The following is a 26,298-nucleotide window of genomic DNA, read 5'->3' as shown; positions in this document are numbered from 1 at the left end:
GCTGTGGTGTGAGCTTTATCTGTTTGCAACTGCTCTAATATTGATGACTTTTACTAATTTGATCAAGATTAAATGCATGCTGGAGAAACAAGTGGTAAGAATAGATGGAAAGTTGCTAGGGCCATGAGAGGTACTTTTAAAGAAACCTATTTTAAAAAATGGAAATCTTATAAAGATCCACAGTCTTGGCAGCAAAGGTCTGATCTTTAATGGTGAAATCCTTGTCCCATTGAGATCAATGACAAAGCTGCTTTTGAGTCAAGATTTTACCCTGAGACTCAGATTCTTGCACAGAAGCAATTACCTAGGTTACCTAGAGGTGCTCAGCTCAGTCATGAAGTGGCTGGACAGTTATATTTCCAATCTGGGTTAGGAACAATGCACCATGGATCTGTACAGGAGATTAGATTAGATCACCTTTCAGGTTCCTTCCAGGTCTTTCTTGAAATTTGAAATGTATACTATAACTGAAGAAACAAAAGCACCTAAAGATATAATTACATTGCCTATGTTTGCCAGATTATATGTGTAGTGAGTAACCGTCCAATAGCATCATATAACACCTATAGTTTATGCTGCCTCCACTGCTACAGGTAGATACAGCATTCCTGCACCTATACTCTGTCTTTCAGGAAGATTCAGCAGCAGAGTTTTGTGGGACGAGTCTACATATTCCCCTGTGTAGAACTTGCCTACCAGTCAATTGAGTTTTAAGGTGGACTTTGTTGGTAGCACAACCTGCATCTTCCTGTGGCATTTCTGCAGAGCTTTCTGGAGAGATTCCTACATTGCGTTACATATTTTTAAAATAACAGGCCAAGGCATCACGGGTTCCAGATTCCACTGGTCCCTGCGTAGTCAGATGGGCGTGGTAAGTATTTCCATCCTTTCCCAGAGAGCAGCAAGATTGAATACATTTCTTGAAATGCATCTGTCTTGTGTTTTGCCTGCCATATGTAGGTCTCGATTCATATTTCATTTTCCATCACCTTAACTATTCTATTTGCCTGCTTGTATTATTTATAAATAATGCTGAAATTTTGCATTCTTATAGCTAAGGAACACTTGTAGCTTTCCAGCGTGGGTAGCATTAAATTGGTTAAATTAATTCAATTACAAGATGAAATGTGATATCCTATATCAACTGGGACGCAGATTTCTAGGACATGGGAAAGAAGCAGTTCTCAGGAAATATTGCAAAGGTTAACATCCTCTGTTGGGACAAATTTTTTTTGTCTTGACTTTTGCCATTGTAGCCTTAGAGTAGAGATTATGAAAGAAAGACTGGACTTTCAGGTCTCCATGCCGAAACTTGAGCCCAGAAGGATAAAACAATGTGTTTTTGTCTGAAGCCATTCTGTGCAAGGTTCCTTGCTTGCATTTAGAATGGGGAATCTCTCAGTTTCAGTTCCACACTTCATACTAGCAAAGATCAGGATAGCATTATGGATTAAATTTCAATTTTAATCTCTGAAAATGAGAACAAAATACATGTTTCCTCATAGAATAATGGGGAAAAAGGGGCTGGAAGGGATGCAAAAGTCATCTAATTCAACTTTTCCTGTTTATGGCAAGAATACCACTGTTTAAACCAAACTGGAATAAAGATTTTCTAACTTGCACTTAAAGACTTCCAATAACTGAGATTCCACAAATTCTCTAGGTAACCTGTTTCCATATATGGATCCAGGGTGGGGTTCAGTGGTGCAGTTGTGCTCATTCTTTGACTCCTGGTCCACTCCAAGTTTAGAACCAACTGCCTGGTGGTAACAGTGTCATTTCTATTCAGGCATCAGTCAATTGCCTTCATGGCTCATAAGCTACCTGATTCCTTCTAAACATTTCATTCCACAGGTGTTAATGATGCACACTCCTTTTTAATGTTCAATGGTTCCACTAAACAAACGATCCTTTCTTCTGAATTCTGCTCCTGGTAATGTCACTCCTATTTCACAGCCCTGCAGACTGTTCTTAACTCTAGTATAAACGTGCAGTGGAAATAATTTTCAGTGAAGCATTGACTGTGCTGTCAAGATGCTCAAAGTTAGATTTTATGAATCTGAAAAAGAGATGTACTTTTCATTCTCATGATTATAGGACTAATGAATCAACATATTTTTTATTATTTTGCCTAGTTTGTTGTGTTTTTATATATAATATATGGGATAGCAAATTACTGCATGTTCCAATATTTTTTTTGCTTCAATCTTGAACTGAATAATATAGCCCTAGGCCCCTAACTTATTAGTAATATTTCTAGTTTCTTTTTAACTGGAGAAAAGTGTGTGTTGCTACATGTGATGATGCACCACACTATCTGCACCTCCCTTTTCAAAATCCTGAATCTGCCCTGGCCTGTTTCAGAATGTAATTGCCATCAGGGTTTGAATGTTCTTGTTAATGGCCAACCTAAATCTCCCTTGTTGCAGCTTAAGCTCATTAATTCTTGTCCTGTTCCCTGGGAACACCAACAACAGTTGATCACCATCCTCTAACAATTCTCTGAATTTGAAAACGTGTCAAATCTTCCTTCCATGCCAAATCATATAAAACCTTATCCAAACCCTGAAATTGATGGAATGAATTACAGAATTCAATAAGTTTTGATTCAGACATATGAATAAATGTTATAGGAGGTGGTTGTGGCAGAAGGCCACCTCTGTTTTCCCCCAAAAACTCTGCTCTGTGACAATTTGGTTAGGATGGGCCCAGCAGAGGATACACACCTTACCCTATCTCTTTAGGTAACCTGAGCTGGATACATTCCTGGGGCGGGGGGCCCCTGCTCCCTCTGCCTATGTGATTGGTATCACATACCTGGGTGAGGCGCTTGCTCCCTGGGGAGATAGGAACTGCCAGTCTGACCAGCAACTGCTGAAACTTCCTTAGCCTGACGAAGGGTTTTTGAACCCGAAAGCTTGCTTAATAACTATTCTCCAACCATTTGGGTTGGTCTAATAAAAGATATCAAATTCACCCAAGGAACCTTGTCTGCCTATGTCCTTAGACCAACATGGCTAAAACCTATTCCCCTGCAGCAACTAGTGATGCATTTCAAATTGGTTGGCTGACAGCCAACAGGTGCTAGCCTCCATTGGACCAGGTAAATGAGGTCATAAGGGCTATATAAGTTAAGGACTGCCCAGGAGGAGGGGGCAGCAGCCATGAGGAAGACAGAGAGAGAGAGAGAGAGAGAGAGGGAGAGAAGAGCTGGACCATCTGAAACTTGCTCTCTCTCTCTCTCAACTCACGATCAAGGAACTGTCTGCCCCCAGAGGGAATCTCCACCTGCCTCTGGATGATACTTGTGAGTAAGCTACCTGAGATCTAACTAGATATATAGCTTGCAGTAACTCAGATACATGATCAAAGGCTACCCAGCCATGCCAGTTTGCTCTATGGGATTTCTCTGATATTGCTCTACCCTGTACCCTATTCCAACCCTACCCCTTGTAACCAATAAAGTTCTCCTTTGTACCTAGTGTGGGAAACTTATTGGGAGTGGGTCTAGATTATGCCTTGGGGTCCCCTTGGTTCGGCTGACTAAGGGAGACCACTACTTGTGCTTCCAACTGAGGGAAGCACCCCAAGTTCTTGAAGTGAGTCAAGTACCCTTGAGGTCTACTAGGCCTGTGTTTCCTAGGGTGTGCCGAGCCAGAATCAAACCCATCCCTGGGTGGTGGAAGTTTTACCCCCAGGCTAACAGGTGTGCTCCAGGAAGGGGGTCGGCCAGACGTGAGGTGTCCCCAGGGAGGCACTCAGAGCCTGGAAGGTGGTCGGGCACAGTGAGGTGGGTGGCTTAACGCAGGAGCTCCCCATACTGGCCCGCCACAGTGGTCATGCCATTCGTTATTGCTTGAATAAAGGTAAAAGTAAAAGATTGGATGATCAAGATCCAGTCATTGAAGCACCTGAGTACATCCATTAGCCCCAAGGCAGTAATTGTTTCTATGCCACAGGCATGTAGTTAAGATTAATGTAGTTAATGAAGTGCTAATATATAGTAAATTCCCCAAAGCTTGTTTGTTAGCATGGTAACTGGTTCAGTTACAGGTGATAGGATTTAAGCTTACAGTTGAGTTTGGCCTCACCGCACATTCAAGACAGACTGAAGATATGTTAAGAAGTGTTGTTTTGAAGAATTTTATTCTCAGAAAACCTAGACTATTTTTAGTCTGCAATATTTCAAATGAAAACCTTAAAACTAATATTAGTTTATTTATAACTAGTTTCTACTACACTTTACTATCTCTGCCATGATTTTTTTTTTATACAACTATTAGAAAATTCCTGTTTTTTTTCACTGGTATTCTTTGTAACCATTTATTTTAACAGTGCTAAGAAGAATACAGCCAACCACAGAATCCCTGAAGCCCCGTCACCTTCAAACCAATTTGAAAGGTAGGATGTTAGAAAGGTCCTTCATCAAAAACATCTCTCAAAATATAACACAGCTCTCCAATGGCTAAATACTGCAGTACACTTAGAAAATATTGAGTAGTGTTAATCGAGAAAGTCTGTTATAGGAGGTGGTCATGCCATTCATTATTGCTTAAATAAAATAAATACATATGTATAAAATGGACAGATTTTGGGAAAGGCTGTGTCTGTTTTAGGAAAATAGTCACGGTTAAGTGTCATTTTGGTAATATAATTTCATTAGTATATGTTAACATATACTAAATTTAAATTGTAATATAGTCAAAGGTTAGCACTTTGCAAGCATATATAGTACAGCCTCATTATAATGAAGGCCCATGGGACTGGGAGAAAAGTTCATTGAAAGGAAGTGTTGCTGTAACAAGTTTAGTCCATCTATTGCATCACAACACTGGAAAATATAAGTTCCTGCTGTGGAGATTATTAAAAGCTTCTGCTGTGCATGTTGCTTTGGATGATTTGGCACTACTATTTTTTTTAATAGGGATTTGTGGTTCGTATGGAAGCGACTTTGTTCCTTGTGTCATAAAAATGCTGCTTCCGTCCGCATGCTACGTAGGAACATGTTGCCACCCAGATGCTTGTCTCAAGCTGTTTGTATAATTTATTTCTGACCTCTATCATGAGAACTATGATACTAAGAGCAGGCTTTCAGTTGTATACATCTGCAGATGCTGAATGAACCATTTTTGGGGGTCTTTAAAATCCTGCACTTAAAAAAGAAAGACCCTAGCAGAAATATTTGGTGCATGATGATAACTTAGTGGATGAAGATGCTACTTAATGCAGTGATTTCTGATGCAATACTTCATCATCTGTGGTATGTAATAGATTTTCTACATACTCTAAATTGAGCAGAATTGAGAACCCTGCTGTCTTTTAGGAAAAGAAGAGTATAGGTTTGGAGGTGTGGTCTTCTCTTATCTCAAAGTGAAGTTAAATGATATGCTCTTGCATTACTTAATAAAGGCTAACCCTAGGGCTAGCACGATGGCTTAATATTTCAAGGCATTGCTGCTCTTTATGGGGGCAATAGCTAAACTCTTAGATTCCTATCTGAAAGACCAGAAAGCTGTATAATGCTATATTTTGATTGGCAGTTTGACACATTCTCATCTCTCCTGCCAATTCAATTTTAAAGAGTTTTCAGTCTGTGACCCCTATCTCCCTCCTGGCAAACATATTTTATGGAAGTCATAGTTTAGTGAGAGAAAATAAGGTTGAAAATTCTGCCTGATTTGTGCACAACACAATTATGACTAACAAATGCATGCTGTCCTACACTGAATTTGTTGGGAACATCTGTGCATGGGACTGCCGCCCCAAACCACCAGTTTTAGCCTTATTGCTCACAGAAGAAAGTCTGATGATGAGTTTTCATGAAGCTAAGGATTTCTGAATTTTATTTGTGGAACTTTCCAAATACAGCTGAGCATGCTCTCTCCTTTTCTCTTGCCTGCCCTGTACGCTCTGGAAATGTCTTAATTATGCCATGCCATTCTGCACTCTGGGATGTTTAATGACCTAGACATAGAGAAACAGTCTTCTGCATATAACCCTGGCCTGGGATACAAAGGACTTGGATTCATTTCTGCCACAGTATTCCTGTGTGATCACGTGCAGTCCACTTAATAATCTAACCATATCTCTAATTCTCATCTGGAAAACAAGGATAATCTACCTCTTGAGGGTGTTATAGGGACACTCCATTAATGACTGTGTAGTGCTCAGATAACCAACCCAGTGATAATGCCAAGACAGGTATTTTGATGGATGAATGTTTACAACCGTAGCACAATTCTGTCTTATTTTCATTGAAAATGTTCGTTATATCAATCCATTCATGTAGAAGGATTTCCTAGAAAAAAAGTACTCTATTTGAAATCTTGCTGTTAAAATGTTTCCCTGGCAAAACACTCAGATCCACACTTCTTCAGTGCCAAAAGTTTGTCAACTAAAATGTCAGAAGCCAAAGATTTGTCATCAAAAATTTAAAATGCCAGAATTTTATCAGTGAAAATTTTTTAATATTCAAATTTGTAGATTATCATGCATCACTGACAAGGACTTCTAACAATGAATAAAAGATTTTCTACACACTGACATATGGAGAATGTTTAAGTGCAGAATGTAGTCAGAGGTTTTTATAAATCTTAATAAATTAGCAAATAATGGGAAAACAAATGAGACTTCAGTCAAATTTCTTCCCCACGGCTAATTATTAAACCTCTATGGCTGAAATATGGGTGATTCATTTACTGTAAATAATAAAAATCCACTGCTGTATGTATAAATCACTATTCAAAATAATTTTCTCTTCCAAGTGAGTGAACACAAAGTTTATAATGAGATCCTGATTTCAACCATAACTAGGAGAGACGTTCAGTTTCAATAATTTGATACTCCTATCCAAATTTATTTCCAGCCAAGTTAGATTGTGCCTCTCCTTACTGAAGTCAAACTTTTTAGAGGCTGAGTTACTCTCACTTCTTTCCTTGTGTTTTCCTTGTTTGAAAGATAGCATTTCAGTCTTTCTTTACTCAGGCAATACTTTAATAGGAGTTTAGCACTCGCAAGGGCGGAGTGAAAAAGCCAAGTCAAGACCCAGCGTGTTGGTTTACTGACTATGCCTTTATTTCTATCAAAATTTAAATGGAAGTTCTACTTTGAAATGTGATTTTTTTTTTTGAAAGGCATCATAAGGTTCTGTACCTCTCAGCAGTTTTCTGGTACGGTTTGTTTTAAAAAAGCAAAATATGTATGCTTGATTTTTTTAATTTTTTTTTCTAACTGCAAACTCAGCATGGCTTGTGAAATTTAAGTTGGATGCTTTCTGGCTTGGGTAGCACTAACCATGAGAAATGCCCATTTTGAAGTGCTGTAACTTTTTCTCTTTGTGATTCCACACCTATTTCAGTGTCAGGCATGTGGTCAACAGCACTTCCATGAACACAATTGACATGGTAGATAGCAGTTGGGTCTTGATGGCTCATAAAATCCCTGATAATCCTTTGTTTCTAATGCTACAGAAAAATGTAAAAAAAAAAAAAAAAAAAAAAAAAAAAATATATATATATATATATATATATATATATATAAAAATGAGGATTAACTGCAGCTGGCAAACAACTTTTAGGAATAACTGTATAGTTGAACAGATATTGCTACTAGGAAGTGAATATCCTCAACTACCTACAGATTAACACTGAATCAGTGTCTCAGTTAATCAGAGAGATAAGGTGGTGACTATTTTTCATATTTTGATGGTGAAATGTCATTCCTTTTAGTAACTTTTCAAATTTGGTTAAGTCAAAAAGCATCCCTCTGTGTTAGCCTAATGGTATCACTACATCATAAACTTCACATGGAATGGTTTTTCTTTCTACTTACTTGCTACTTTCCTGTGCATATTGAAATGTTGTGTTTTCACTGTGCTGTGATTTTCATTTTTCTGCATCTTATTTTTAAGCAGTGGTGGTATTTGCCGATAAACATGGTTTATAATCCTAAAAGCAGCAAACATGGCTAACCACAAATATGAGGTACTGTTTTCCTCATTCGCAGTGAGGATGTTTACTTAGCAAAGAAGGGGGCTATCACCGGCTCCATCTTTACAGTAATAAAACAAATTCTACCTTGACTATGTCAAAGAAAAAAGGATGAATTACCTATTAAAGTCAATAACAGTGCTTGGTTTCTCAGCATCTGACATGAAACTCGGCGAATGGTCATGTTACCCAAAGGACCTACAGAAAATAAAGAAAAAGAGCAAATTCTGAACCCCCTGGATTCAGTGCAGGTATGATCAGCTCTCAACTAGGATAATATTTATACAACATTTTCTACAATGGGGGTCTTATCCAGAACTGGGACCATACAAGCAGGTCTGGATGCTTTGCATGCCTCCTGCCTCTCTTAATTCAATTGTATTCCCCTTGAACCATGTGTAATTGGTTCTGGCTCTGATACGTTTATATGTAAGTGAGATTAATGTGAACTTCCTTGTTTGACAAGTATTATCCCATCAGGCTGTAACAACTGATCACCTGTACTGGACTCACGAATCTCTGATGCTTTTGCTGAAGACAGGCCCATATTTAATGACAACACTGTGTAAAATGGAACATGCTGGGATTGTTTTTTTTTATAAAGGCAAAGGCATTAGTGTGCTGTGGAGTCTGTCTGGTGGCCCATAAAACACACTCAAATGCTTGAAAAGCTTTTTTTTTCGTGTTCTTTTCTAATCTGGTAAGTTTATATTTGCTTGACATTGGGTACATCTACATGAGAAGCTTTACTGCACTGTAGACTAATTTACTGCCAGTAAAGCATGACTGTCTACATGTGCAGGCACTTACTGCGTCATAGATTAGTCTACTGTGTGGTTAGTTTGCTACCTGCAAATGCTGTAGCAAATTAACCGCATCGTAGCTATTGGGCAGTAACACACATCGCGCTGACTGGGAGCAAATTTGCTCCTGATCAGCCCCATCACAAAAAGGCCACCAGGTTAGCTCCAGGGCCATGGGACTCTGCCTTCCCCAGCCAGCTCTTTGCCTGCCTTGGACTGGCCTTTTAAAACTCTGCAGTGACCCCAGGGCCTGTCCCACCTGCTGCCTGCCTTTGGCCACTGGGTCTCATGGCAGTAGCCCGAAGCTGGCTGCATCAGCCTACATGGACCCCAGCGCTGGCCTCTGGCCCAACCCCACCACTGATCTTTCTGCCATGCACTGTCTCTCTGCACTTCATGCACCTGTACAGGCCCAGCAACTCCCGGACTCTCAGCCACAGCTCCTGAAGGCCATTAAGGGGGCCAACCTGGCATTGTCCCTGACAGCACACAACACACCCTGGGGGCCTACAGATCCTAGGATAAGACTGTGGACCTCATAATGCTGTGGGGTGATGCCAAGGCCTAGAGCCAGTTTGCCTGGGGTGGGCACTCCAACACCCACATGTATGAGGCCCTCGTGGGCTGCATGTGGGAGCATCGGCATGACCGGTTGGCATGTCAGTGCCACATACAAGTCAAGGTCCTGTAGGTATAGTGGACCCACACCACCAACTACAACTGCCAGTTGGGGGCTGCCCTCAGGACCCTGTCCTTTATGTGGCAGCTGGCCACATCCTTGTGCACCAGGACCCTGGGCAGAGCCGTGCCGTGTTCTCCAGCATGGGTGGCCTGCTGGAGCCTCTGCCGTTGCTTGGCAGTGGCAATGAGTCCTCAGCAGTGTGAAGAGGCTGGTGGCACCTCTTCAGAGGAGAAAGATGACCCTGGCTGAGGTTTACCTGAGAGGGCAGTGACGTCACTGAGGATGGAACTCAAGACGTGCCCAAGACTGAATCTACCAGAGCGTCAGGTGCATCACATTGGCTCCTCTTGATGCTCCGGGGCTACTTCCAGCAGGGAGTTCTCCCTGGGGAAGGAGAGCGGGGAGGAGAGAGAACACAGGCGGGACAAAAGCTCTGGTTGAGAGCGAAGAGGCTATTTCCTGGGAACGGGGCTTGAGACCAAGACAGTCTGTGAGCTCGGAGGAGCTCTGTGAGGCCTGCTGTCTGTCAATCACAGTGGCGGCCAGGGTTAAAAGCCCGAAGCTTGTGAACTGAGGAGGGAAAATTGAGTATACAGAAGAGTTTCTTCTTTTGAGTTCTACTGGCAGTGTGGATCAGGAGACTGTGTAGCCCCAGGGGAGCATTGTCTCGCATTAATGAGGGCAGTTAATGGAGTCCGGGAGTGAAGCCTAGCCAGCCGAAGAGGGTTTGTGACTTAAAGGACCCACACCTGTGAGGTGTTAGCAGCAGAGACATTGAGTTCACTGTTTTGGTGTTTCATTCTTTGCATACTAAAAAAGGGGAGGATTTCCCCACGGCAGTTGTTTTTTTTTTCCTTTATCCCGCTGAGGGAAGGAAGCCCGACAGGGTGACTGAACTCTGGGCATCCAGCCTTGGAAAAGAGAGGAATAAAAGACCAGAAGAGGGATAGGATTGTTTGATTTATCAGGCCGGGCAAACAAGTCAGGGCCTGAGTTCTGGACAGTTTAAAGACTATTTCTTTATGCTAGAGGTAACTATCCAGAAGAAGAATGATACTTCACCTTGAGTTAGAGAAAATGGCCAGGCCGACCACACGCATATGTTCTGGATTATACCTGATACCATGGTAACAACTGGGAGGTGCATGGTTGGGGTGAAAGGGGAGGTTGGAGTCCCACTTGGAGGGTGCCTTGTGCCATAACCAGACTCATGAAGACAACATCACCTCCCAAAAGAACAATCTATCAAGTCGTGGCAGGTGAGAATTAGGTGGGGACTAAAGTCTGACTACTTGGTCAAGGCATTTCCGACAACCACGGACAGGTGAATGTCATCAGGATGTCACGGGCCACACCCTTCGATGGTGATCCCCCAACAGCCAGGGCAAGGCCCCTTGGCATACATCCCGGCATGTTTCCTGCACCTGCCCTCATCCAGCAGCCTGGGCCAGCACCTGCCCCACTAGCACCACATGCACAGCCCAGGGCAAGAGGCCAGCTTGGGGGTGGCACCACCTGTCCTGACGAGCTTCAGCTCCTCCCCAGAGGAAGCCATTGCTCAGCCAGCCAGGCACCATGCCCCTGTACCTCAAGGCGCCGGCAAGAGCCGCTTGATGTCGCGGCCAGCAGCAACAGACTTGGGCCACCGGGAGCATCTTCCATGCCCATCAGGTACACCCTGCACTGGGAGAAGGGCTCTCTCATTCCTGCCCCTGCTCCCGCCCCCACCCCCCAAGTGGCTTGGGTGACCTCCCCCCGGCCCCCAGAGTTCCCGCCCACAGCTGGCAGGAGGCAGTGCAAAACTTTAAGCAGCCAGTGCCCCTTCGGCTAGGCAGCCATAGGCCTCTTATATGTAGAGAAACGTGTTGATGCCTGTGGTGATGTCCTCAGCCGTGGGGGTCAGGGACATTAGGCACAGGTACCTCTCCAGACAGCAGCAAACATTGCAGGGCAGCGTGGGCTTGCCTGCTGCACTGTCAAAGCTCAGGGTCCTGCATCAAGTTCTCAGGTGTGCCTGGGGCACCATGGTGCTCAGCAGCAGCAGGGAGTAGTGGGTCAGGCACTCCTCGGTGTGCACAAACAACTCATTGAGGTGTGCCCAGGACACGCTCATCAGGGGCATGCTCAGGGCACAGGCCACGTGGTTTTCATTAAAATTTTTATTAAAACAGTTTCAAGGCCACAGCAAATCATAAGAAATGTAGTGGCTGAACCTAGGCCAGGGAAGAAAATGGGAAAACGAAGTACATGAATTATACCTCCCACAAGATAACACAGCCTCCTCTGAGGAGCAAATTTTTCCATTTTCAGGCATTCAATTTTTTTGACCAAATCAAAATGTTGAGTGCATTTAGAGTGTTATATACTTTGCTAGGGGTGTTGGGATGTCTGATAGCTTTGAGAATCCTTGAAGATATGCAAAGAACTATTTTCTTTAAAAAATGTTGGTGAAAGGTCCTGCAATTTCAGTGACGCTCTGGCCAACAGAACCGCATCAGAGAGAGAGAACCTCGGTAGCTCCGACTGGAGAAGGACCATTTTGTTGCACGGCAACTCTTTGCCAGTTTTGAATTAGCTCTCATTCCAAGCTCAGGCATTTTGAACTTTTTTGTGAAAAGGAATTGTGTTTAAACATCTGAAGTGATCAAAGGGTCCCTTCTGGACTGGCTCAAAAACTGTATCTTTGAAGTATGTTGGCATTGAGGAAACAGCCTATTTTGACAAAAATGTATTTTCGTGAAGATGTTTCAATCAATTCTTGCCACCCAAGTGAAAGGAGTCTAGGGATTTTCCAGAAAAGAATTCCAAAGTAACTTAAGCATAAAGTTTTGCATTAGATAAGCATAACATTTTGCATAAGATAAGGCTAATTTCTCAGTATTTTGTATCTATTCTAGTCTATGCTATTTTCTTCTGTCCTGGAGATATTCTAGTTACAATTTTTTCCAGTATGAGATTTGTGTAGTTCTATATAAAGTGAAATGTCAAGTTCTCGAGTGACTAGTATTCGTACGTACAGAGATAACAATGGCAAGTACATTAGTGAAAATGAAGACCCTGTAAGTACCTAGATAGATAACAGATGGTACTTGCTTCTCTGATTCATGGGAGCATGCAACATAAATAGATACTGGGACAGTTTTTGAAATGATGCTAATTAATTAGTACACAATGTTGCGGTAATAGAATGTCGTGTTGCGTAGGCTTCTTTCTGTTCTTGGAATATTCCAGATTGTGTCATTTGACTCATTCTACAATTTACTGATTTTATTATGAGCATAATCTAAGGATAATATTTTCATGATTTAATTTTATATGTTAAAGACTTCGACAGACATTCCCACTTATATTCTCATGCACAGTCCTATAAAGCAAGTCCACAAAATGGATTTGAGGTGACACAAATGTAATGTCAGGATGTGCAATTTTTGGTTTTTTTAGAGTTCTACAGAAAGTGAAGATACTTTCTCACTGAGTTTTGCTGAAGCACGTGAATAGTTCCTACTAGGCATGATGGTCAAGCTGAGTCAAAATTCACCATTAATATACCCAGTGGAATTGCATCTGGGATTCCATTACCCCAATTATTTTGTTTTTGTAGCTTTTTTTAATATAATGAACAAGATCCTGTTTTTTGTTCTTTAAACAACTTTATCTTAGAGAAGCGATGGACTACATTTTGAGTTATTAAAAAAATGCTCAGTTCAAGTGATAGTACGTATCTTTTTTTGGATGGATAATCTACAAGCTAGCCACTTGTGGGGGTGGGGGTGGTGGGGGGGAGTAGCTACTACGGGGATTTTGTACTACAGGGGACTTTAACCAGGAAGCTTAAGGCAATGTTGTTCATTAGTGTAAGAAACAGATTTGGAAATCAGTGGCAGGAGAACCCAGAGAATTGGAGCGATAAGTTTAAGTTACTCTAAAACTTTTTCAAAATGTTCTTGCTGTTCCATAAAGTAGAATTGACTAGTTTCAAAAACTCCTGCCTGTTGTTCCTGGGAAACAATTATATGAGCAAAAGAAAAACATGTACTGATGGGGTTTTCAAAAAGAAAAAAAATGTACTGATGGGGTTTTCAAATTGTCTCATTGGTGACACTGCTACTGCTCCCATTGATTTTTAAGGGGAACAGAGCTAGGCTCTGAACACTTTTGAAAATCCCATCCTTATTTTTTAATTAGACAATTACTGTGATGTGGTGACCTTGCCAGTTCTCATGATGTCCCCTAGAGGTTGCTTTACAATACTCCTGGGTTGGTAGCTGAATCCTTTACCTGTAGAACCCTCTTTTTCACTTTTTCTTTTCTCCTGGTCAGCAACCAAACTCTCTCTTAGACTCTCTAAACACAACAAACCATCCAATTTTTCCCATCTGTATTTAAAAGGTAAATAATTCAGACTGGAGGATAAAAGGCTGAAGTTGAGGGAGGAAATGTGAACAATTTTTGCAGGATCTTGACATGGAAATGGTGATGGGTGCAGAAAGCAAGTATTATGAAGAGCCACAGCATGTCAACAAAGCAACTCTTGATAGAAGATGGCACAAACCCAGTGAAGCCAACAGACCTACACCAAGCCAGAACTTGCCAGCTATGTCTACACGTACAATATTAAGGTACACACACAATTATAAGGATTTCTAGATGTGTTCATGTGTCTTTGTTCATCTAAATGTGTTCAGCTCCTGCATGGATCCCATTGCAGAGTGGAAAGACCATCCTATGCCAGAAGGAAAGTTTCCTTACAAGTTTTGAAGTTGTGTTCAGCTGCAAAATGGCATCAATGTGGCCTACAGCTGGCATGGCATCAAACCATCAAGAAATGAACATGCTTAGCTCAGTTTTAAGAGGCAGATTGTCCATACAAGCTAGTGAGGAATTCACACAATGAGGACGCTTAGAAATCCTATGCTTGTTTAAATAGCTGGCTGCTGATTTGTAGAGTCCTTCCTCACTGATTATTTTCCTGCCTGGTGAGGATTTTCCCACATTGTGAGGGTTCACAAGGATAAGAACGCAACGCCTTTGGTCCACAGGCAATTATAACACTACAACACCTTCTGTCGTTAATGTAGTACAAAAGTGTCTTGAATAAGTATAGTTTATTCTTCATCCCATGCAGAAATGTTACACCATCATAACCATGCTGTGGGTGTTGTACTGCTGCAACTGAACTAGTCCAGTTAAAACGGCACACTTCTTGTTGTTTTAATAAAACTAAACACATGTGCAAGGCAGCTCTGTTCACACAGTCAGACCTATGTCTTGTTATTTCATCATCTCTAACTGCAGACTGCTTCTCCTTTGGCTAACCTTTCTGTGCTCCTTGCAGCTGAAGTAGACAGCTATTCTAATAAATCTCTCTTAATGTGTTTACTTGGGAAAATTGGTCCTGGCTCTGGTCGTTCTTGTGGATGAGGAAGAGGTAAAGGCTACTGGTTGGGAATTGGTGTGCAGCTGATAAGCAGTTAGGCACTGGGTCAATTTTTTAGTGAGGAACATTTGAGAGCTGTTATGTGGCAGTTGGGGATTTTATATCTGCCGAGTTACTCAATCGCCTAAATGTGAAGGCATGTTATGCCTTTGAAAGAACAAGTCATGGGCAGTGGAATAGACGCTATTTAAAAAAAACTCCTTAAACATCTCAGTATAATATTACCACAGAGGCTGATTGTATAGTTTGTTTTTCATAACCCTTTTCACATAAGAGATTATTCTGAGCAAAATTTCAACCAGTCTCCCACATTCCTTGCCCAGTTTCTTGCTTCTACTTGTGCTGCAAAAATCGAAAATTCCTTTTGCATGTGTTTTTTTTCTATGGTTAACCCCAGTATTTATATGCAGGAGTCAGGTAGGTGGGTACTTAACTGCCAAATGCAAATAGAAGGTCTGTTCAGGCTGATTTCTGGGCACCCTGGTTTCGGAGGTTCGTTACAAATACTTGTACAAAATAATTATTGCACCAGTCCTTTGCTTTCAACCAGATCCTGTCTCTCTCTGTGCAGGAAGACACTTATTGACACTTCAAGTACCAGGTGGTTTCCTGAACATTTGTTCCTATATGGAGAAAAGATCCTTACCCTTCTTTTATATAATCTCTGTTTTAGTTTGCCTAGTTATCACTATAAAACTTCCCAATATATGTGCACTATATATTGACAGTAATGCCTGTCCCCACTTTAGTCTTTCTATAGAACATAAGTTAGAACATGGTCTGATGTTTTGGAGATAAACACTATAGAGATACTTATAAATGAAGGTTAGTCACTTGAGAGGTGTGAATTTAGATGGTATGAACAATCCAGGAGGTCTTTTAGTTTTTATTGCTGCTTATATTTTATCTTTCCCCTTCCTCATGTAGTACCAGTGAGAGACTGCCTGGTGGTTTTTTGGGGTCTATTTCTTTAGGTTTCAAACACCCACACACCAGCTGGTTGACAAAATAAGCTAAAACCATGGATCCCTGAGCTGGGAATGAATCCATGCTCCCTGCCTTGCTTCTGTTGATAAACTTCAATAGCAATGCACCTGTAATCCTGGATACTAAAGAGAATGCCTCCCCTGATTCCAGGCACACCTGACTATGGGTGAATAGAAAAATGGCTCCAGAGCAAAATGGACGCATTGCAATGTGTGTTTAACAAAGCACAGCGCTGGCTGGGACCCTGTTTCCTCATCCTTCAGCTGCAACCCATTCATTTTGGCAGCTGGCTAGGTGTGCAGTGGCTAAAGGATGCAGTAGAGAGGCTCAGGCCATGCGAGTCATGGGAATAGTGACATTTAGATGTAAACGCTTATTTCCCAGCTGGCTTAAAGGGATCAACTCCATTTTATTGCCATATTTCCTTGTTCTTCCAAAGAAATCACTGTGAGCATATGGATTCGTGTGCAGAGGGTGGACCTAGCAATCCAAGATGGACAGAAGGCAGCACTTGCACATCTGCGGGGTGTGCGTGCACGTGTGTGTTAGGATCAGAAGCACGTGGATTTTTACAGTGCTCATATTTATTGCATTTACATTAAAGAGTTGGAAATACATGGAAGGGCAAAGGCCTGTAAATTGGTAACAACAGTGAGCCATGAAACGTCTATCTGGCAGTGCTTTCCAAAGTTGTGTAACTTCACATGCTTTTTAACGGAGCTTGCCGTACCCGTTTAAGTCTCTGACTCCAATGGTTTCCCCTGTGTTAGCACAGTCCAAGAGAAGTGAATAGTTCTTGCTCTATAAAACAGAAAGTGATATTTTTGGCCTGCTTCCAGGAGTTTCTACATGCCAAGTACAGCTATCTTACATTTCCACAGCACCTTTTCATCTTGCTCGCTTCCTAAGGGACTGCAAAATGTGGTACAAATGTTTCCAAAGGAATGAATTTGCCCAGCACTGAGATGCAACCACCTTTAGAGAGAAATGAGAGTGGATATCAATAATACCCATCCCCTCAGAAGTTTAGGGCAGGAAGAGAAAAATACCTGAACCATCTAAAATGGACAATTAAATCACATCCAAAATATAAAAGACACATTTCAGATGGGAAAAATTCATCTGAGTTTCAGGTAAGTGGATTATATATGATATTTGTCTAAAAAAACATCATGAGATAGTTTTGCATGATTTGAAGTAGCCAGGACTTCATAGCTGAGAGAGAGAGAGGGAGGAAGGAAGACATTCCATCTGTTTTTATTAAAAATATCTATATTGGAAAAGAAAAAAATCAAATTTATCTGATACCTTTTGAGCTGCATTACAAAAATAAAGGATCTGGGCAAACCTCATTTTTTCTTCTGAAACAGATTTTTCATGCACCTGTGATACTGTGTAGTAATGCTGAAGGTTTTTGTAAATGAAGGTACTACTGTAAATTACCAACTCATATCAGTAGCAGAGTGGGGCAAATTCAGCTTTTCCAATTACAATCAAAATTCTTAGTGATTTGAAAGTTGAACTCCCCAATTTGCTTCTTGTTTTGAGTAATAGTTTTCAAATGTTTGCAGTACCTCCTCACTAAGCCATATGCAGCTCTCTATGGGTAACTTGTTGGCTTAGCAAGTCTTTTGTGGTTAGGTAGCAGTTATTTGCTGATTTATACTTTTCTTCTTGTGCTCCCACTTTGAATCTTGTGTCCTATTGCTGCACCAAATATGAATGGAATCCATCTTCAGCAGAGGACACCTTCCTGAAGACATCTCACAGGTCATGTCCTTGATAATTTTTCTTTAAGGTGAATTATTGCTTTGTAATAAGTAGTTTAGCTATACCATACTGTTTTATCTTGGACAGCAATAAATCAGAACCAGTAGATCAGTCTTGAAGGTACGGCAATACAACGTTCTTGTGTCCTTTTTTCCCCCCTACTATTTGCTGATGCCAGTATTTTCTTTCACACAATAAAGCTGTAACGTCTTACAGAATCCCGCAATCTCCCTAGTATTTTCCCCATTCTCATAAAAGAATGGGGAAAATGTCCAGAATATATAAAAGCACCATTTTACTCTCATCTTCTGTACTGTTTGCCAAGGCTGTAATCTGCAGAGGGCTGGACAGGTTTCATGTTTTAATAACTGCTCCCAACTGGTTAAGAATTTTATCCATGTTCTTACTCTTTTAATCATCCATCTTCATTCTCCCAACTAAGCCTGCTCATCTGTCTCATTCACTCTTTTAGATTGTAAGCTCTTTGGGTTGGAGCTATCACTTATCATTTGTATGGCACTTTGCATAATAGGGCTCCGGATATGGCTAACTGGGTTCTGCCACGATGTGAATATTGCATCCTTACAGCAATAAGACATTACTAACAGTCAGCTGAGATATACATGAGAGGTAGGAGGGCAAAATATATTTGAAGGAAGGTAAGTGCAAATGGAGGGGTCTTCAATATATACATCTATATTACTTATATTGGTTTTTCTGTGAAAGCATGGGATGACAGTCCATTTGAGCAAAGACATAGAAAGTTCTTCATCAAATTGTCCTATCTATATAAAATCTGTGCTTATAAAAGTCACCAAGATGGTTCTCCAGCACGATATTCTTTCAAGGAGATGGTATATTGCTTACATGGCCAAATAATCATATAAAGATTTGCTTTATGCATTCAATCAACCCAGCTCCTGTACTGAGAATAATTATTACTACCCTAGCCTTTTCCACTATAATAAATAGATTGGTTGTCTCTGAGGGGAGAATACAGTATAAGCTCCACTCAGTGTGTGTAGTATTTTAACTGCTACACAAAGATCCCTAGGAAAACCCTGAGAGTGCTCATTTTAGGATGGTTAAGACCCTCTGCTCAATGTAGTACAATGAGATAATGTCTCCACGGGGCTCATCAGGCAGTCTGGAAGTCATTTCACAGTCCGTGCACTCTAGAAATGAAAGAAAATATTCCTCTTTCCCTGAGGCTTCAAATACTGCTATGAACTGCATAGGAAACCTTTTCTCTTGACTATAATGGAGACATCTGCAGTAATAAAGCAACTTCATTAAAAATAATGTTGCCATCAAAATTATGGTGGGGCAGAACATGCTGTTATAAAAGCTGTCCACCTTGTAACAGCTGGATCATCTGTAGGTAACAACATTTTTCAAAAGCTACTTTTGCATTATTAAATGGTTAATGTGACTTTTGATTAGAGCTGAGCAAATAATTCACAATGAATAATTTATTCAGTGAAATGTAGCCATTTTTTTCCTGCTTGCTAACCTTCCATTACCAGTTCATGATTAACTTGCATTTATTTGTTGTTCATACTTTCAGTGGATTCCCTTCCCTCCCTTCACCCCCATCTCGCACATTTTGCTCCGAGGGCTGACCTTAAAGAATTCATTAATGATACTCAAAAGCTGAGCTCTGCTGTATAGTTGTGGTTGGCTGCTTAAGTCATGGCACATTGTTTCTCTTTCCTAACTGGCTGAGAATACAAGTACAAACATAGTGTCTTTCAGGTTTACAATTTTGTACAAAGATTCATTTGCTTTCCTTAAAAGTGATGTGCTGATGATGCATACTTCCAAATTTGATCTCAGGGGGGAAAAAATGGGAGAGGCATGGGTGTAGCCCAAGGTAAGTTAATTATTGAGTTTGAGAAGAACCTCACAGGAAATTTTTTCAGGTTTTGCCCAGCTCAGCCTTGCTAATATTGTGTGTTGTAAATGAAGATGTTAATAAATTACCAAACACCTTCACAATTATTATGAAGTATCACATGTACCTTGGGAAGAAGAGACCTCCTTCAGAGGTTTGCCCAGATCCTTTTAGGGGAGCTCACAACAATCCAGATACTCTCCTTCCTCTTAAATTTATTAGAACTGCCTAAGGGCATGAGAAATGTTATCTGCCTCAGTGCCAGTTTAACTGAGCCTCCATTTATGGGGCTGGATAGTGACCACTGATTAGGTTTTGCAGCAAATTATTTATACAGCAAATGCTTTAAAAAACTTAAGACAATGAACTCATCAAATCTTGTCCTAGTTTGTCCTACCTTCAGCATTTTAAATGCCTCATGTGAATCACTTTACTTAAGAGTAAAATGAGATTAAAAGACGCTGGCCTCTCTTGTTAAAATATTTTGAGATCTCTGGATGAAAATGCTACATCAGAAAGAAATGGTGTCACACTAATGCAGTTAGTATAAAACCCATACACGTGAGACCAGAATCATCTTAGGTTGTTCAGCTGGAGCCATTTGATTGGGCAAAATCAGTACCTTATTATCTCTGAGATCAAAATTACATCCTCCCATACTATAGTTTTCTAGCTGTGATAATAAAAAGTGTTAATACAAATGTCATAGATTATGTACCACCAGTGAGAGCACAACCTTCTGTTAGAGTTAAATCTGCTTTCCTGCTAGGGGAGGATGGATTTAAATGTCTGGCTTCTCATTCTCATATTTGTACCAGGGCACATGTGCTCCCTTCTAGTTGCGTTTATTTATTTATTTTTTAAGAGAATGAATAATAGACCAGGGGCCTATTTGTATTAGCAATTCCTCCAAGCTTTCTGTGGCAAGTTCTTCCAATTCCCAAATCAGTCTGTTCGGGTAGAAGATGAAAAGTTTTGCCATGTTCAGTTAACTTTTATTGCTTTCTGTCCCTCTCCAATGAATAGGCTGTGGTGGTGGAAAATTTAAACTGTGGGCAATGGAGATAGGATGCATTTGGCATGATTCCCCTTCAGAACAAAGACAACCATTAACAGCAGAGCTCTTCAAGGTTTGTGCATGCCAAATAGATGCCCCGGGGGCAGTTATGGCTCTTAAGGTGTTGGAATCTGTACAGAACTCCTCTGGTGTAGCAGCCATCTTACAATAGCCAGGACCACATTATTTCTCCCCCTCAGTCAGGATAATGTGGCAGATGAGAGGGCCTCTTGCCTGCAAGGCATGCTGGGCTACTAGGTTATGAGAGCAGATTTGACACAGCACAGGAGAAAAAGGGCCAAGCAGCACTGTGGACTGGGCGAAAGGAAGTCAGACACACGGGCACTTGGATTAAGCAGAGATAGTCGAAAAGCCCGAGGCTGAATTGATTTAATCTTCTCAGGTTAGTCTAACCTGTATAGATTGAACCGATAAGCAAGTGAACAGACATTCACTTTTGATTCTGGAAATGCAGCCACTTGCCTGCAGTGGCCCAGGTCAGAAGCGGGGGGCACTAGAACATGCCTTCCTGCCTGGCTGGAGCAGACAGCTTGGTCCAAGGCTAGCCCGCCTGCCCTCTGAGGGGAGGTTTGCTGGGGAGGTGCAAAGCATCCTGGGATGCTGGGGGACTGTGAGTTAACTTGAATCTGGAGGGGATCTGAGACAAAAGTTCAATAAAATGATTTAACCTAAATCAGTTACGTTTGATACTACATCCATCCTGGTTTATCTTAAACCGATTTTGGCCACTTTGAAAGTGGTTTATATGCACTGAACTTCTGCTGTGTTACAGATAGGAATTAGTTTCCGACCACTTACACTGGTTTATGTGTAATGTCTGTCCCTAGCCTTACTGCTCTGTTCATGTGTACTTCAAAGCTTTCCCCTTAACGTCTCCCTGCCACTTAAGATATTAATTACTTAAATCCCCACTAAGAACAGGTCCCAAAATAATATGGTAATACCTGATTCTAAACTCGATGAAATCAATAGAAATGTTTCTGTTGGTTTAATTGGGCCCAGGAGGCCTGTTTTTCACAGATACCAAGCACCCTATGATTCCACTCGAGGTTAGACGGGCACCCGGCACTCCCTGTCTCTGAACCGCAGAACCTTAGACTCTTATGGCTACCACACATACTGTTTGCAACCTTCTTGCCCATTCCAGCCCCCCTGTTTCACAATGTTATGACAGAATTGTCATTTAAATAAGGAGACAGCCTGTCAGATACTGCAGCGATGAAGGCCAAATGAGGGTCTAGATGGATCTGTGTAGCAATAATATCTTAGACTCTTCTTTTCTCGTTTTCCAGTGAGCATTTTAAATGCCTAGCTTGATCTTTGCCCCCACACATGCAGCTCACTACTGGTAACATTGCATATCTGAATTACATGCCCCATTTTAATTTTCATTATCCTTTTATATTCCTTCAGTTGGGATGAACAAATGGGCCCAAGGGAAGTTTTGTGTGGAAATGGTGGTGGGGGGGGGCGTATTTTTATTTAGTCCCTTGCTAAACATCATCCCCTAAGTATCCTTATGGGAGACAGCCTTTTCTTTGTCTCCAAAGGCAGCGAGTGCAAGTTTTCATATACAGGCATTCCTCAGACTTACGACACAATTGGTTCCTGAACGCCACGTCATAAGTTGAAACATCGTAACTTGGAACCAGTTTTCCCATAGGAACAATGTTATAAATGGGGGACTGGCTCCTTTACAACACTCAATACAGCTGTGTCCAGCTGGTAAGTCTGTTGAGGTGGAAAGGGAGGGAAGGGTCCTGGAAGGGGGCAGATCAACACCCCCTGCAGTGAGGGAGGGTGTGAGGCTGGGACAGGGGTTGGGGCAAGTGCTGCCTGGCTGGGGAGGGGCAGGTGTGGGACAGAGCTGTGGCTTGTCTGGGGGGTGGAGGAGAGGAGAACAGCTCCTGCCACTGCACACCACTTGTCCAGAGCCAGTGCAGTGGCTCTGTCTCATGCCTGCCCTGCCCCAATGGGGCGAGTGGCAAGAGGGCATAGCCCCCACTCCCAGCACCACCGCTGCCTGCCCAGTGCAGCCCCACCCACCCACCTGCCCTGCCCTGCCTTGCCCCGTGCAGATCTGAGGATACACACTCCACTTCCCATGCCCTCCCAGACAAATGGCAGGAGCAGCGGCAGGAGCCTCCAGACGAGCAGCTCCTGGACAAATAGTGCATATTGGTGGGAGCCGTCCCCCATCCTCTACCATGCCCCCGGCTCCATCCCGCTCTGCCCCGCCCCAGCAGCACTTGCCCCTGTCCCAGCCTCACTCCCTCCCTTACTGCAGGGGCTGTGATCTGCCCCCCACCCACACCCATCCCCTTCCCCCTCCCTTTCCACCTCAACAGACCTACCAGCTGGATGCAGCTGTATCGAGCGTCGTAAAGTCAAAACCCACGTCAGAACAGAGTGTAAATTTATAAACATCATAAGTCCCATTCGTCATAACTCAAAGTCACAAGTTGAGGACTGCCTGTATAGTTATTTATCTATTCTGTTGTAATAAAAAGGGAAGCCATAAATCAGCAGTGTGAGGCAGAGCTTCTGGGTGCAATGCATCCTTTGTGTGTGTGATTGTACTACTGCAGGGAGCCATGTGTTTTGGAGCCGCTGTTGTTCTGGCCCCCAAGAGTTGAGCCTTGTCTTGGGAAATGTTCAGCTGCCACTGAAATCGGACGTAAGGGCACTTGACAGCTCTCAGAATTGCCTAGTTTCATTGTGTTCCTGCTTTTTAATTTGTGCTATGGAAGCCAATGCTAATTAACTGTTAGGCTCTTTGCCTCACTGTATCAGGGAAAGATGCTGGGTGACCCTTCAAACAACACAGGAGGATTTCAATCGCTTTTTAATCCTGGACCACTCTGCTGGCTCCCTTCAAGATGCATAGTCCATTCTCTATTTCTTGATGGCTAGTGGCAGAGGTGCCCTTTTCTAAGGCTGTAGCATGATTTTGTGGTCAACTGTGTTACTCCGTTATGGTAGAATCCTTCTTTCCTGCAGGGAAGCAGTCTTCTCTGAGTTTTCTCATGTTTTAGTGATCTGGAGTGACGAACCTGTCTTTGCAAATGGCAATAGTCAATCGAGAGTTACCTTTGTATTAAAGGTGTACCCAAGCCTAGCAGCTGATTGGGCTGACATGGCTAAGGTACACTGGTTTCTAAGCCAGTAGCACACAAAAGAGTGATGTTGCCAGCATCCCATCTAGTAACCTCTGACTCTCCAGCCTGAGTGACCTGGTTTGAATGACAAGGGAGCTCACACTTCCTGAGCCCTAATGAGACACCTTAATTGGGCTGCCACTGCATCTCAAGGCTTCATATGTGTTGCCCATTATTATTCTAATCAGGAAACAATAATATGTCTTGGGCTTTTCTGGCTGTGTGATTCAGGTAAGAATTGATGAATTTTTTATTTTAATCAATCAAGAACTTTTCAGTCTTCCCTTTCATCTACTTGAGCTCCAAACATAAAGCAAATGGCCTGCCACTACCCAGAAAACACCTCCTGAAACTTATTGCATCTCTGATTATAGGGTAGCATCCTAGGGGTTGGGAAGATTGAAAATGAGCCTCAGAGAAGGAATCTTGGATAAAGTGTGATGGCTTCTGCACACATTAAAAAAAGCTAATATTGAAGAAATGTTCCTGGCATTTGGCTGCACATATTGAAAAGATCTGTCTACTGTGTAATAAGAAATGTGATCTCAGGAGGGTTGTGATGTCTGTGGAGAAAATATCCTTGTCCTCTGCTGCAGCTGGCTACTAGCTCAATCTATAACTAGTAGCTAGGTCTGTGGCAGGCTACAGGCTGCAGCTAGACCTACTTTGCTTAGGAACTGGAATAAAACCAAAGTGACCAGGCCTGCTTTTAAATAGTGTGGTATAATGACAGCATCCCTTCCTAATGAATACAATATGGTACCAGCTCTCAAGTTAATCTGCAAAGCTCTAAAGAGATAGTTGGGTACTGAGAGTGGTGTGTGCTAATTGGGTGGAGTTTATCTGTCTCCAACATCACTGCATAGGCTTTTCTCTGCTTTGTGAGTTTGCACCCCAAGCGCTAGAGGTTGTGCTTCACTCCCATTGCTATGTGAATGCTGCTGGATGCTCCATTTGCACCCAGCAGATAGGACACGTGCTGTTCGGCCAAACTCTTCAGGTCCAGGCAAGTAGCATGTTCTTGCTGCAATCTTGCATGTGCCATCGAGCATACCTACTGTGCTACTGGACATTCAAGTAGGGTGAACTTGGATTCAGGTACAGTTCTTCTCAATAGACAGTAAGTCCAGCTAGAAGTGCCCCCTTTGCAAAGTGAACCCAGTGAGTTTTGCACGGGTTCTTTCCAAGAGCTGGGGAAACTTAATTTACTTACAGATGCTTTTACACAAATTATCTGGAAGCCAGATGCTCTTTAATGTCTCAGGTAGGATCCAAGTTTTGGGGCTATGAGCCTGATAAAGCTGACAGGTACTTTGCATTTCTCAGGATTAGGTTCTTTGTTTGGACTCCACAATAAGTGAGAAATTTCCACCTGGAGCATAGGGGCACGATGCTGTGCATGAAACACTACTGCCCTCCATCTCAGTCTGGATTGTGGCAGGTAAAAGACCTTCTCACTCCATGGTTTTAGGGTCTTCAAATGGTTAAACTTGTTTTTGCTTTAGTTTGCCTTTCTCTGTTAGCTTTGCTTTGAATTAATGAGTCACACCTGCCAACTGAAAATGCTGTGACTGGTCTGGTAGCGCTGTTTTGTTAATCTATCACTTTGACTCGCTTCAGGAGCTATGTCATAAAGGACACTAGATTGGGTTTGCTCATCACATGTCATTGTCACATTTGGAGCTAATGCTGACACAATAGCTAAGAAACCTTTGGAAAAAGCTGTACATCTTTGTGATGCTAGGAAAAGGAGCATAGGGAATAAATTGAAAGCCTGTTCAGATAAACAAACACACAGGATTTAGCAAATAGCTGGATGGGCCAGATTCTCAGCTGCCATAAAATGGTGTTGTTGACTGGCTTCAGCCAGGCTGATATTACACCTATGGTAGAGCTCACACCACACGTTGGAAGTTCAATTTTCATTTAACTGTGGGCAAGACCTGAGTCTCAGGCCACTGATTTTTAATTATGTAATTGCTCATGTTATCTGAGGGAAAAAAAAGGAAGCATAATAAATAGGTAAGATGTTTTAGCTAGATCCAACCCCTCCACTCAAGAGAATACTCCTTTCTATGGTTTACTAATAGGCGCAGTCCTCAGACATTATAAGTCATGCCCAAAAGCTTGCAAAGAATACCTTTTTCCAACTATTTAGTTGGTCTAATAAAAGATATCACATCCACCCAAAGGACCTTGTCTGCCTATGTTCTTAGGCCAACATGGATACAAACAACCACCCTCAAAATTGCTGGTGCCTCTTACACTCCCCCCCACAGTCTCAGCCCTACTGGTGCCATGCACATGCGCCCCTTGCCTGACCGCCTTCCTCCTGCTCCTTCCCAGCCCCCTGCAGGCTGGACCTCTGCCAGCCTGCAGAGAGCCCTTTGCAAAACTGCAAAATCTGTGGATTTTTCCAGTAAAATAAGAAATCCATGTTTTCCTCCAGTAAAGGGTAAAATCCACCATTTTCTCCTTTTTCCCCATGGGAAACACAAAAC

The 26,298-nt window shown here is 42.1% G+C and overlaps 1 long non-coding RNA gene across 1 annotated transcript in view; it reads left to right on the top strand.

Annotated features, from left to right (window-relative positions):
- The first annotated feature begins 16,712 nt into the window (after positions 1–16,712).
- The window catches only part of LOC132244520 (uncharacterized), a 19,204-nt gene continuing 9,618 nt past the window's right edge, over positions 16,713–26,298 (top strand). The window contains exon 1 of the long non-coding RNA XR_009456078.1: positions 16,713–17,030. This is a non-coding gene — a long non-coding RNA (uncharacterized LOC132244520). The remainder of the gene's footprint in view (positions 17,031–26,298) is intronic.

This window comes from Alligator mississippiensis, chromosome 12 (genome assembly GCF_030867095.1).
Source record: "Alligator mississippiensis isolate rAllMis1 chromosome 12, rAllMis1, whole genome shotgun sequence".
NCBI classification, from domain to species: domain Eukaryota; kingdom Metazoa; phylum Chordata; order Crocodylia; family Alligatoridae; genus Alligator; species Alligator mississippiensis.
Note: the sequence above shows the minus strand (reverse complement) of the source record. Positions and strands in the feature narration are given on the sequence as shown.